Genomic DNA, 11,587 nt, shown 5'->3' on the forward strand with positions numbered 1-11,587 from the left:
GCATGCGTATATATATATTCACTTATATACAGAATTGCATCCACATTCTCAAATAGAGATAATTTAATATCAACTGATCAGAAATACAGTGATTTCTTCATGTCTTAGGAAATAAATTCAGTTTCATCAATGTAATGTAAAATACAGCAATTCTATGGCACTGTCGTCTTTCATTTCATGTAGAGGAGAGTCCAGACTATAATATATAGGTTGATTGCAGTTTGATATGGACTTTGCATGTTACACCTGTGTGTGCATTAGTATTTTTCTCCAAAAACGTGTGAAGTTTAACTGGTGAGTGTGTGCTGGCGACGTGTCCAGTGTGTACCCTGCATTCACCCGTAGCAGACCGGGGTCGGCTCCAGCCAGTGAAAGTGGACTCGGGAATGAACGGATGGACGGAGATTACTCTGTCACCTGACCGGTGCCTTTCACTGCCGGTGATTAATGTTCAGTTTCTGACCCCGACTAACCACAGATAAATCTAAAAACAAAATTGTGAACGGGCTCATTGGCTTTCACGGCAAACAGTGCCAGCTTACCCGTAAGAATGACGTTTACAGACGATAAATAAAAATGTTTAAAAACACGTTTCTAATGCAAGCCTGCGGCTTTTCCTGTATAGTTAGGAATGATCAAAGAATTGTGACAATACCAAACTATGTCACTTAAATATTATAAGCTGTGTTATCTTTATTTGAAAATGCAATCTGTTTTAAAAACATTTTCAGACCAATTTTGTCCGTACGGACAAATGGAGGACAGATGGAGGCACAAATGGCAATTTTGATTGTCGTGGTCGCAGACCTGTAAGAGAAAAGACGATGACACAACAACAAACAAATGGACATCAAATGGCAGTCTACTTTCACATGTGAGCAACATCTTAAACACCTTCAATTCTTGTGTCATTGCATGAAAATGCAAACTATACATAAATATTCATGAATTTGAGTGGAGGCCAGTCTGTGCAGGGATTGCATGTCCTCCCTGTGCGCGTGGATAAAGAAGTTGTGTAAAGAATATGGATTGATGGGCAGTTTGCAGTCATATTCTGCTGAATAACAACAATGAGGATATATAGATTATAATGAGAGGTGCTCAACACCACTGAAAACAACAGTCGGAAAATGATTACCAATGAACACCTTTCATATCATTTCAAACAAACGTGGTCTTTGTTATTTTATGTAAGCATTTTTATGGCAAAACGGTTGAACATTAGATTTGGAGGATTAACTGGTAAAGTGTGCATTTATACAGATAATGTAAAAAAAAAACAACCTATGTCAGATACACTCAAAATGATTTTTTTCACTTCGAAAGTAGCAAAGTCTGTCACAGGCAGCATCTTATCATAATTATTTTTTTTATTTTTTTCATATTTTCTTTGGAAACTTTTATCCTGAGAATTGCTAGTAAATAATACATTATGTACTTGTGTTTGTCTGATTGTTTCTGCAAAAGATAAGCTGAACACAGAGCAGCACAAGAAACTATCTTTTTTGCCAGATAGAAGGTTTGGGAATTTATGAACGCATACAAAAAGTAATGTACTATTAAAAGAAACAAAACAGTTGAATTTTTTTTCACACCAGAAAAGAAAACCACAGGGGTTTATGGGATAGTTTAAAAAAAAAAAAAAGAATCCTCAAAATGCATAAAAACCAAAAGTAGGAAACACAATTTTAAAACAATGTATGGGGGGGGGGGGGGGGGGGTGGGGGGGTGGGACTGGAGAAAAGATGAATTGTTATTTTTGTCTTTCAGACATTTTAATTATATTGTGGGATTTTTTTTCCCCCCATTTTCTTTTCTCCCATTGTGCCCTCTGTACTTTATTTCCTGTTTGGATTGGAATATATATCTACCTCTAGTAGGGCAGTCATCAGAGGAAAAGCTAGCTCACATCCATTTACACCCGGGATATGCATCACCAGGACAAGGGCCACAACCGAACCTGTCTTGGTCAATTCACTGGGAATTGGTCTATTATTTTTATGTCCGCAATTACAGGGACAGAGCAGTAACTATGACTCCGGCACAGATAACAAAGATATATTTAGGAGTAAATAATATTGACTGTACCTTTGTTTAAAGCTGGAATCAATACTTCTTAAAGCGTGTCCATTTTTCATTTAGCCGCGTCATGTCTGTGTGGAGGAGGGGCGGAGAGATGAATGGGTGGATTCTCTAATTCCCCCTGTTGCAGTTATCATAATTGTTGAACAACCACGGTTTTTAAAGATCGGGCTCGAGGAGAGGCAGGCCACACAAAGAAAGTTAATAGATTTGGAAAATTGAGATAGATTGCACAGCAGCCATTTTTGGAGCGCTCCGTCGGCGTGGCAGGCAGATGGACAAATATGATCCAGGGACGGGGAGGTGAGGCGAGCGCCGCCGCCGTAGCAGGAGCGCGAGGCGGCAGGCAACGCATCCTGATGAATAAAGGTGTTACCGTTCACACCCTTTTCACGGAAGCATGTGTGTATCTCATCACCTGCTGAGTGATTGCCGGATACATCACAGTTTGAGGCCCGCGTCGGCTTCAGAGGAGGCAGGTGGGCTGAAGAATCGTCTCCACGAGGCCAACGTGGAACTGCAGTAGTTCCCCTTTTGAGGCACCAGGGGGAAATGGATAGCTGTGGAAAGGATGCTTCAGGGAATACGTGAGCTCTGGAAATGTCTTGTGCCCAGAACTTTGTGGCATTTGTTAAGAGCCATGATGTAGAATGAGCCTGCGGTCAGTGCCGTAACACGGGAATGATATTTATGTCTCAATGTAAAGCAAGATTACAACCCCTCCCTCATCATAAACAGAACTCTTTCAGCCGATAGTGCTTCCCCAGTGAGACCTCTGACCCTCTCATTTGTCTGCTGAAGATGGCTTTTAGGATCTCTTAAGGACATTATACTGCAGTGATTTATCCACAGAGGCCCTACATTTGTTTCCATCCTTTTCAATATCGGTCATTGTTTTCACATTTGATGCATCCAGGCTTTCCGCTGCTCCTCAGAAGTCTTCCCCACATCCAATTTTCACCTTTTCTCTGTCCAATTTTCCCTAATATTTGGATGATAATGGCATGATGCTTTCCTTCCCTCCTTTCAGCATTCTCCTCTTTTCCTCTCACGCTCTTGTTTCCCCTTAATTTTCCTTCGCTCTCCGTCGATACGGCTGCATTATTTGAATGTTTATAGTGACATTAGGTTTCATCAAAGCAGACACAGATGCGCTACACGAGACCAGAATCTCTCCAAATCATCCACAAATCACGACTTAAAACCCTACATTTATTCAGCCTTCCTCGTCCTAAAGCCAAACGGCAAAAAAAAAGCATTTTCAATCTGTCCCGTTTGACAGACAGTTGGTAGTGTTTTAGGTTGCAGTCTGAGTATTAAATTACCCCATATTGAATCTTATAAAAGTCCAGTTGAGGGGATTTTCTTTTCGTGATGTAATTTGAGCTATCCAATTTTCCTTGTATTTACTGTCTATATTTTTGTCAATTTGGCAGAGGAACACATTGTGTGCGTTGGCGCCGGTGTCACTGGTGTCGTCACGCTACAGTGGTTTTGGTGTTGGCTGGCCTCTGAGGTCAGTGTGTGGGAAGAGACGGTGGCTCTGCAGGGCTTTGCGGCGGCTCCTGGCCTGTCCCTTTGGGCTCCGGTAGGCCCACATCCACTCCTCTCATTCATGAAGGGGTCAACACACGGGTCAAAACACACAGTTTGACTCGCCGCAACACACTGGTGTGTGTGGGCGTAGATGAAACTGGGTATTTTGTGGGCCTTTGGTAAGCTGCAGCTGGTAGCGGCTCTTACTTCTCTCCCTCTCAAGTCCAAATGTGCCTAAAAGCATGGCTCACACAAAAGAACAAGAGAGAGAAAACGCCATTAAATTGTGTTGCATTGAGCGCCGAGAGTGGGCTGCCGAGTTACACATAAAAGGATGGAAAGACGCTGTTTATTCCCTATTAGTATCACCGCATTGACAGGTTGGTCAAGAGGTATGGAAGATTTCTCTCTCCCTCAACCACCTCTAATGCTCGCGCTGAGAAACTGCGCCGGTCCAGACTAACGCGTTCCCCACCGAGCCAGCTGCTATCGTGGCGACTGCTGTAACCCCTTGCTCTCTCTGTCTCTTTAGTGGAGGGATAGAGATGTGGAGGGCAAGAGAGACTGACAGTGTGCGCTCCCCTGCTCAGTAAATATGAACTGCACCCAGCAGACAGACTCATTCATCACAAGGGAAAGGGGGAGAAAAAAAAAGAGGGTGGAGAGGCAGGGTGGAGGGATGGAGAAAAGGACTAAGAGAAATGTCCAAAAGACGGAGAGAGCGAGGGAGGAAAAGGAGAGGTGGGAGGAATAGGAAGCAGATGGAAAGAGGATGAAAGAAAGGAAAGTGTCCTGGGTGAAATGAGTGGGAGAAAGAGATAACAGGCTGAAAAGAGGGAGAGAGTTGTGGATGATTGAAGGATAAATAAAGGATAGCGGAAGTGCACGGGGAGGAGAAACCTCCAGCACGGGAAAACTGATGAAATATAGGAGGACATTTTATATCTCATCACCAAGTGATCTCATGTTATGATCGCTCGCCTTAAGCATCTTGTCACCGAGGCTATATTAGTTCTGCTGGCCGACGGTCACAAAAGCCCTCGTCCCACTCGGACTTGCTGCATTTTCAAGTTTGACCTTGAATATTCACTTCAGGATATTTGCTCGGATCTGGAGGTCTGGTGACTTCAGTAAAAGACTGAAAATGAAATTACCCCTGCACATGTTTGGGTGACACTCACACAGTTTTCCAAATCCAAATTAATTTACCGAATAGTATCTTGCCAGGATTTAAAGTGTCCCAGTGCTTTATTTTATTTTATGCTAATAAATCAACAAATTTAGCTGCCTGGAAACTGACCATGGCCCGTCACTACTGAATACCCTCAAAGTAATAAACACAGGCTTCACTAAAAAACTGATGTCATTTCTTAGAATAAAGCAACTTTGTAACTGTTAGAAAATAATACTCTAATAGCAGTAGAAGTGGATTTCTACACTGAGCATTTGGCAGTAATACATTTCATTAATTCTATTTTGTGTGATTGGCTGACACTTTCGGCTTCATATCAATTTAATTTTGATTATGTGGGTTGAAAAAAAATTATAAAATGAACAATATATGTATGACAGACAGATGCAGCTTGTATACGACTATTTGATGTGTTTATTATAATGAAAGGAGACATAGTCCAGCATTTAAATCTGCATGCAGGCTTTGGCTCACCAGAAAAGACTTATTCCTAATTCAATTATTTCCAGTTTGGCTGCCACATGCTTTCTTAAAATTGATTCTATATATAATTAACGGTATAACTTATTACAAAATGGCATTATAATGAAGACGATTCACGCAAATCCTCATCAATATTTTACTGTTTACAGTAAATAAACAATGCAGTTCACAGTCAGTATTTGAAAGACTTCCCGGTTTACATTGACGTGAGTCCTGAAAGTATCAAAACTCAAGATTTCGATCTAATACCTCATGATTACTGTCCTACCTACAGTGGCAAACTGTGAAGCTTTTTTGACGATGCAAACCGTTCCTGAAATTCTTTCATGTGGTAAATCTGTTAGTTTCCATCAAAACCCATGTCTGCACAAACAACTAAAAACAGATCTCTATTTATATATGCAGTGTAACTTGATTTGAAGAGTCGCCACAGCAAATACGAAATACAATCAACCGAATATTTCTCCAAAACCAAAAGTTCTTTGCCCTTTCCGGTCCACGTCCTCGATTTCCAACAACTTCCCCCTCTTCACTCCCACCAGACACACCTCCTCGCCATCCTGTTCCACTCCAAAGAAAGACAGGAGAGAGGGAAGATGATGTGTGACAGATGCCACATTTCGACTTTCTGTCACAGAGATTAATATTGACACATTGTGTTTCTTACCGGGGGCCTGGTGACTGTGTGTGTTGGGCTTTGATTTCATTATCCTGTGCTCAGCCACTTTTTTCTTAAGAATCAGACAATAACAGATGTGCCGACTGAAATAGAGACAGTGATATTGGCGAGCCTGAGTGAACAAGTCATATTTGGTGGGTCGGCCATCAGTCCTGTGTGCCGTGGAAGTGTAACCCCCCCAAGGATACCCGGAGCGCAGAGACCCCTCAGTTTCATCAAGCCTTTCAGATCGTCAGTGGCCGCAAGCTGCTGGACACAGTGTCGCAGTTGTTGCCACATATATCTGTGTGGAAATTTGCTCAGCAGTGCATCATTTTTCTCATGCGCTTTCAGAGCCAAATATTTGAACTCTCCTACATTTATCTGACAGCGAGACTTAAGAAATACACGCCAATGCAATATGATGCATTTGTACACAATATGAATAGGGATTGATGTCATTTTGTATTTTAAATTTGCTGATCTATTAATGTTTAGGATTTTTTTTTAAATATATTTTCCTCAATATTAGACTTCAATAGAACACAAAAATTATTTCTCAGGGTAATGTCTCATTTCTGTAACTGTTACCAAGCTGTGTACAAATGATGTAGAAACTACATTTAATTGATTTACACAGCTGTTATACTATATAAACAAGCTTTAGTAAGCTTATCTAATATAAACTTCTAAATATATCTCAAATTAACTTTATGTGTATGCAATGTTAAAACCAGTTCATAATTTAGTAATTAGATCCAGACAATATGTCAGTAGCAGATATGTTTTTGGGTCATAGGTATTTTCAAAGGATGCATTTATAATTTTTGGTCATCTGTCTATTGTTTGTCAGAGATGTGATGTCAATTTGAAAAACTAAATATAAATAAAGAAAAAAACAAAGTTTCCTTGTTTCAAAATAGGCAAATATCTTTGAAATTCACATCATTTTAAATGGTGAAGGCTCTTTTTTTTTTTATAATTTTTGCGGAGCACTGAGTGACACATTTCCATTCAATTACATTTGGTAGGTTCGATTTTGCAACGCAGTCAGCAGTGAACAGACCGATCCTCTGTCAAGAGGATTAATGTGTTTGAAAAAAACACATATTTTACACATATGATTGCAAAGACTTGTAATGGCCTGTATATGCTTCTATTCTGAAGGATGTAATGTTCTCCTGCCACTGGACAAACCAACATTTAAGTCATTACAACATTGTGTTAAGACACACACACACACATATATATATATATATGATTTTTGTGGATTTTAAAGAAACTGATTGTCCTGAGAGTGCAGCCCAGGTTTTTATATGTTCTCCCATCATTGTCTTGCAGGTCTGTCTGAACCTACGTTGCACACACAGTTTTGTCAGAGTGTGTTGAAATTAGATTGATGTAAATCCTATTTTGAGCTCAACAATCTACAAGTGGTTTCAATTTTCCAAGCCAAAGCTGGACGGCCGTCATCACCAACTTGTATGCCGCTGAGAACTTTTCTGACGCTTATCGAAACATTTCTGAGGTGGATACAAGAGATGGATCCTACAGCTTCCTGATTTTGTAATTTCAAAGTGTAGGGCTTGCTGTGAGTGGAAGAATAAAATCAATAGGCCTCTCTGGAGAGGAGTAGGTATGGGCTTGTAGTCCTATGATATGAGAGAGGATCTGAAACAGGAAACGCAGCCAAAGGAGGAGGAAATAGGGAGGAGCAAAGCAGCTTCAGTGAATAAACAAATAGAAAACAAAACAAGAGAGATAATGCAAGAAGGAGACGAGAGACCGATGGGGGAAACAGTTGTCGCCAGAGACTTTTATTGACTTTTTCCCCCCTCCTCCAGCCATGTGACTACCAGATAAATTCACACAGAGAGGGAGAAGGGTAGTGAGGGGAGAGAGAGAGAGAGAAATGAGAAAATAAATTACTCTGGAAAGATATGACGATAGGCTACACGCGGCTTTAAATCTAAAAGGGAATTCACGACACACTCGACCAATTTGTCACTGTGCTTTTTGCCTCTTTTCATTTCTTTTTTGATACTTTGCCCCCCTATTATTTTTCACCCCCTCTATACCCCGATGCCCCTAATTTACCCCTCTTTCCCCATGTAGGCTTGTCCAATTCGTCTTCACTCCATGTTTGGCAAATCTTCCGCAGGGTCTACACATTGTGGAGCCGTCCTTGTGTTACCGTGTGAGGATAGAATATTTCTTTCTTTCTTCCTTCCTTCCTTCCTTTTGTGCTGGCTTTCTTTCTTGTAAAGTACCTGCCATAAAATGTAATTCTCTGTATGGTAAATCCATAAATCCATCCCCCTGAACTCATCCTTCAATAGGTTTCCCTTCATCTGTAACTACAGTCAGATCAGCGCCTCCTCCTCTGCAAACACAGGTCTATCAAAATCTGAGGGAAAGGAGGAAATGAGATGCATCGTAAAAAGAAAAAAGAAAAAAGAATGAGCAGGCCCACGGTAAAGGATGGCTGGAAAAGAGGTGGAAGAATGGAATGGAAAAGAGAAAAGAAAGAAAACGCAGACTTAAAGTATACCCCCCTCTCTTTTATTTAATTTAGACGCCAGGCGAAAATCGATCCTGCCATTCGATACGCAATCCGAATCAAGGCGAATTAAGCGGGCGGAAATTAACTCTGAAAATATTTTTGATGGAGTGGCTTGTAGTCTCTCGGCCAAATGGACTGCAAAGTGGAACAAATGACAGGGGCCTAGTGGTGGAGACAGCGCCGCTCCATCTTCCATTAGGCCGTAATGGGATAGGTCCAGCCCCCTAGCTCGACTCGGCTGCATTAATCAAAACAGCCGCTATATGAAGATTTATGGTTCTCCACTCCAGCGAAGCCGGAGCCAGTTCTTGGTGTGTATGTTTGAAGGAGGGGGTCGGGAGTCTCTCTCCCCCCTTTGCCTCCCTCGCTCTCCCCTTGCCTCTCCCGTCTATCCTGTAGACTTTGCTCCTACCTGTGGGCTCATATGAAGCACGCGTGTCGTGCCTTCACACACACACACACACACACACACACACACACACACACACACACACACACACACACACACACACACACACACACACACACACACACACACACACACACACACACCTTTAATCCAGGGACTATGTAATAGCATCTTGTCATTTGTTGTCAACATTCGTGTCAAGCCCTGATGCTGTTTTAGTCGACTCTGTAATATGCTTGTAATAGCCGGTCTATATGCATATGAGCACGGTACTTAATCAGACATTATGTTAAGCGATTTGGTGGGAAATCAAAAAGGCTCTCGGTGACCTTCAGACTACATATGGTATACCCTAAACAAGGAGTCAGATACTTTTGACATGTCAATTCTACTTTCGTGATTCATTTATTTTCAAAATTGTAAATCAAAGGAATCTTGCCAAAACTTGTTTTGATTTGTTGTCTTGTGAGTGTTTCAGTGCTTTCAGGGCCAGTCCAGATTTTTTTTTTCTCCATTTTTTATAAACGTGTCTCCTCATCTCCTGCTTATATGTTTTGCTCTTGTCACATTTTTTTCTCGCCCAACATAGCAAACGGCAGACAAACAAAGTGGGCGTCCTCCGGTGTTCGGCAGTGAGACTTTAGATTATAGCCTGTAATGCTGCAGCTTCTCTCTCCATGGCAGCCTATTAGGAGCGTATAGCCCAGTGAGCCGGCCACTGCTGTGACGAGCCACAGGGACAGACAGGGGGAGACAGTGTGACGGAGAAGACTGTGGCGGCTTGAGTAGATTGGAGCTGGTAACCATCCAAAAAACTTCAGCCAAGTTTTGATGAGACTGATCGGACCCACTGCTGAGAGACCATGTCTCACTTTCTCTTCTCTTCTCTTCTCTTCTCTTCTCTTCTCTTCTCTTCTCTTCTCTTCTCTTCTCTTCTCTTCTCTTCTCTCTCTTAGTTTCTTCAATAGGAGCAGGATGGATGAACTCTTCCCAACAGATGGATCGCACCTCTTTCTATTCACACGCGCAATTTTCTATTACCTAACTTTCACAGCTCTTTCCTCTTCTACCCTCCTTTAACCCATGCATCTTGTCAGTGAGGTTTTTTTTGTCCATTATTTGTGTCCCTTCTCTTTCCCCTCCATCGAGCTACCTATCTTATTCCACTTCAGTCTCTATATTCCCCCATTCGCCGTCCTCTGGCCTCTAACTCTCCCATGCGGATAAGCAAACCAGCATGGAGACATCTCTATATCCATCTATCTATCGCTTCTTTCCTTCTGCCCTATCTCTTTTCCCCTTTTTCCTTTCTTCTCGCTCTTCCCCTTGTAAGCAAAGGGGAAGCTCGCTGCCAGTTTCAGTCTGCCGAAGGGTTTATTTAAATTAGAAACGCTTCAGTCTCCCCTCTCTTTCTCTCTCTCTCTCTCTCTCTCTCTCTCTCTCTCTCTCTCTCTCTCTCTCTCTCTCTCTCTCTCTCTCTCTCCCCCCCCCTTTCTTACTTCTCTCTCCTGGCTTGGGGTGATCCCACCTTTCCTTGCTGACATCCTCCAGGGTCCCGTCAATGCCAGGCAACTTTGTTTTGTAGATGGAATTGGTGGAAAGAGGGCTTGGAAGGAGAAAGGAAATGAGGAGGAAGAAAAGTAGAGGTGGGAGAGTGGGAGTTGGCGAGGGGTCAGGGGAGACCTGTTAGTCGGTGTACTTTAGTTCCGTCTTCCTCTCACGGCTCATTCCACCCAGATTAAGACCTGTAAATGGCTTTGGGCTACCTCACCTGGCTTAGGATTTTAACATCTCAAAGGAATACAGGCAAACTATTACCTTTTACTCTTTCATTATCACACACTCAGATCTGCTCGTCCGAGAAGATCTGTCTCCCTTTGCTTTTGTGTGGTTTGTGTAATTTCTCATTTGAGGGCAGCGTTTGACCTCTAATTATTGCCACACATCTCCTCTGCTGTCTCTGTGACCATAAAGGGTCAGTCAACACACCTAATCATCCCCTCTGTTAACAGTGACCCATCTCCCCGATAATCCTTCCATCCTTCCCTCCAGGGGCCCTAATCCCCCTCACACCCGCCCTCCTCCTCACCCATTAACACACAATTATTTTAGGGGGCCGACACGGGCGAGGGGGAGGAAACGAGGTGTGGAGAACACAGAGAGACTGTTTCTCTAATGGCTGACTGACACCAGACGAGCTCATAGATCATGGAGATTATTAATACCACTGTTAAACACCCCATTCAAGGGCCGCCCCATCCGCGCATGCTGATACACACAATGTGTGCACGCACATGCACACAGTCTCAGACCCCCCCATCATAGCTCATTCCCCGCACACATCTTCATATGAGCTGTCATTCATGCTTGGTGAATCGGCATCAATTTCATTTGAGTCATTTAAACAATGCCGGGTGTTCATTACAGCATGTGGTTGAGCGGTAGAATCAGATTTACAATTACAACTCTCATTGGCAGTCAAGAGGTTGTTTCCTTATGATTCGCCGCCTGCAATATTTCTAATGACGTAATTCCAGGTTTGATCAGATTATTGTGCATACAGTGAGGTGAGAGATTCTCTGTGACTCGCCGGTAATGACCAGGGAAATGTGGCCTTAATGCAGCAGTGGGGGACCATCTCAGGAGAGGAGATTGAAAGGGAGG

The sequence above is a fragment of the Blennius ocellaris genome (assembly GCF_963422515.1).
Source record: "Blennius ocellaris genome assembly, chromosome: 8".
NCBI lineage: Eukaryota > Metazoa > Chordata > Actinopteri > Blenniiformes > Blenniidae > Blennius > Blennius ocellaris.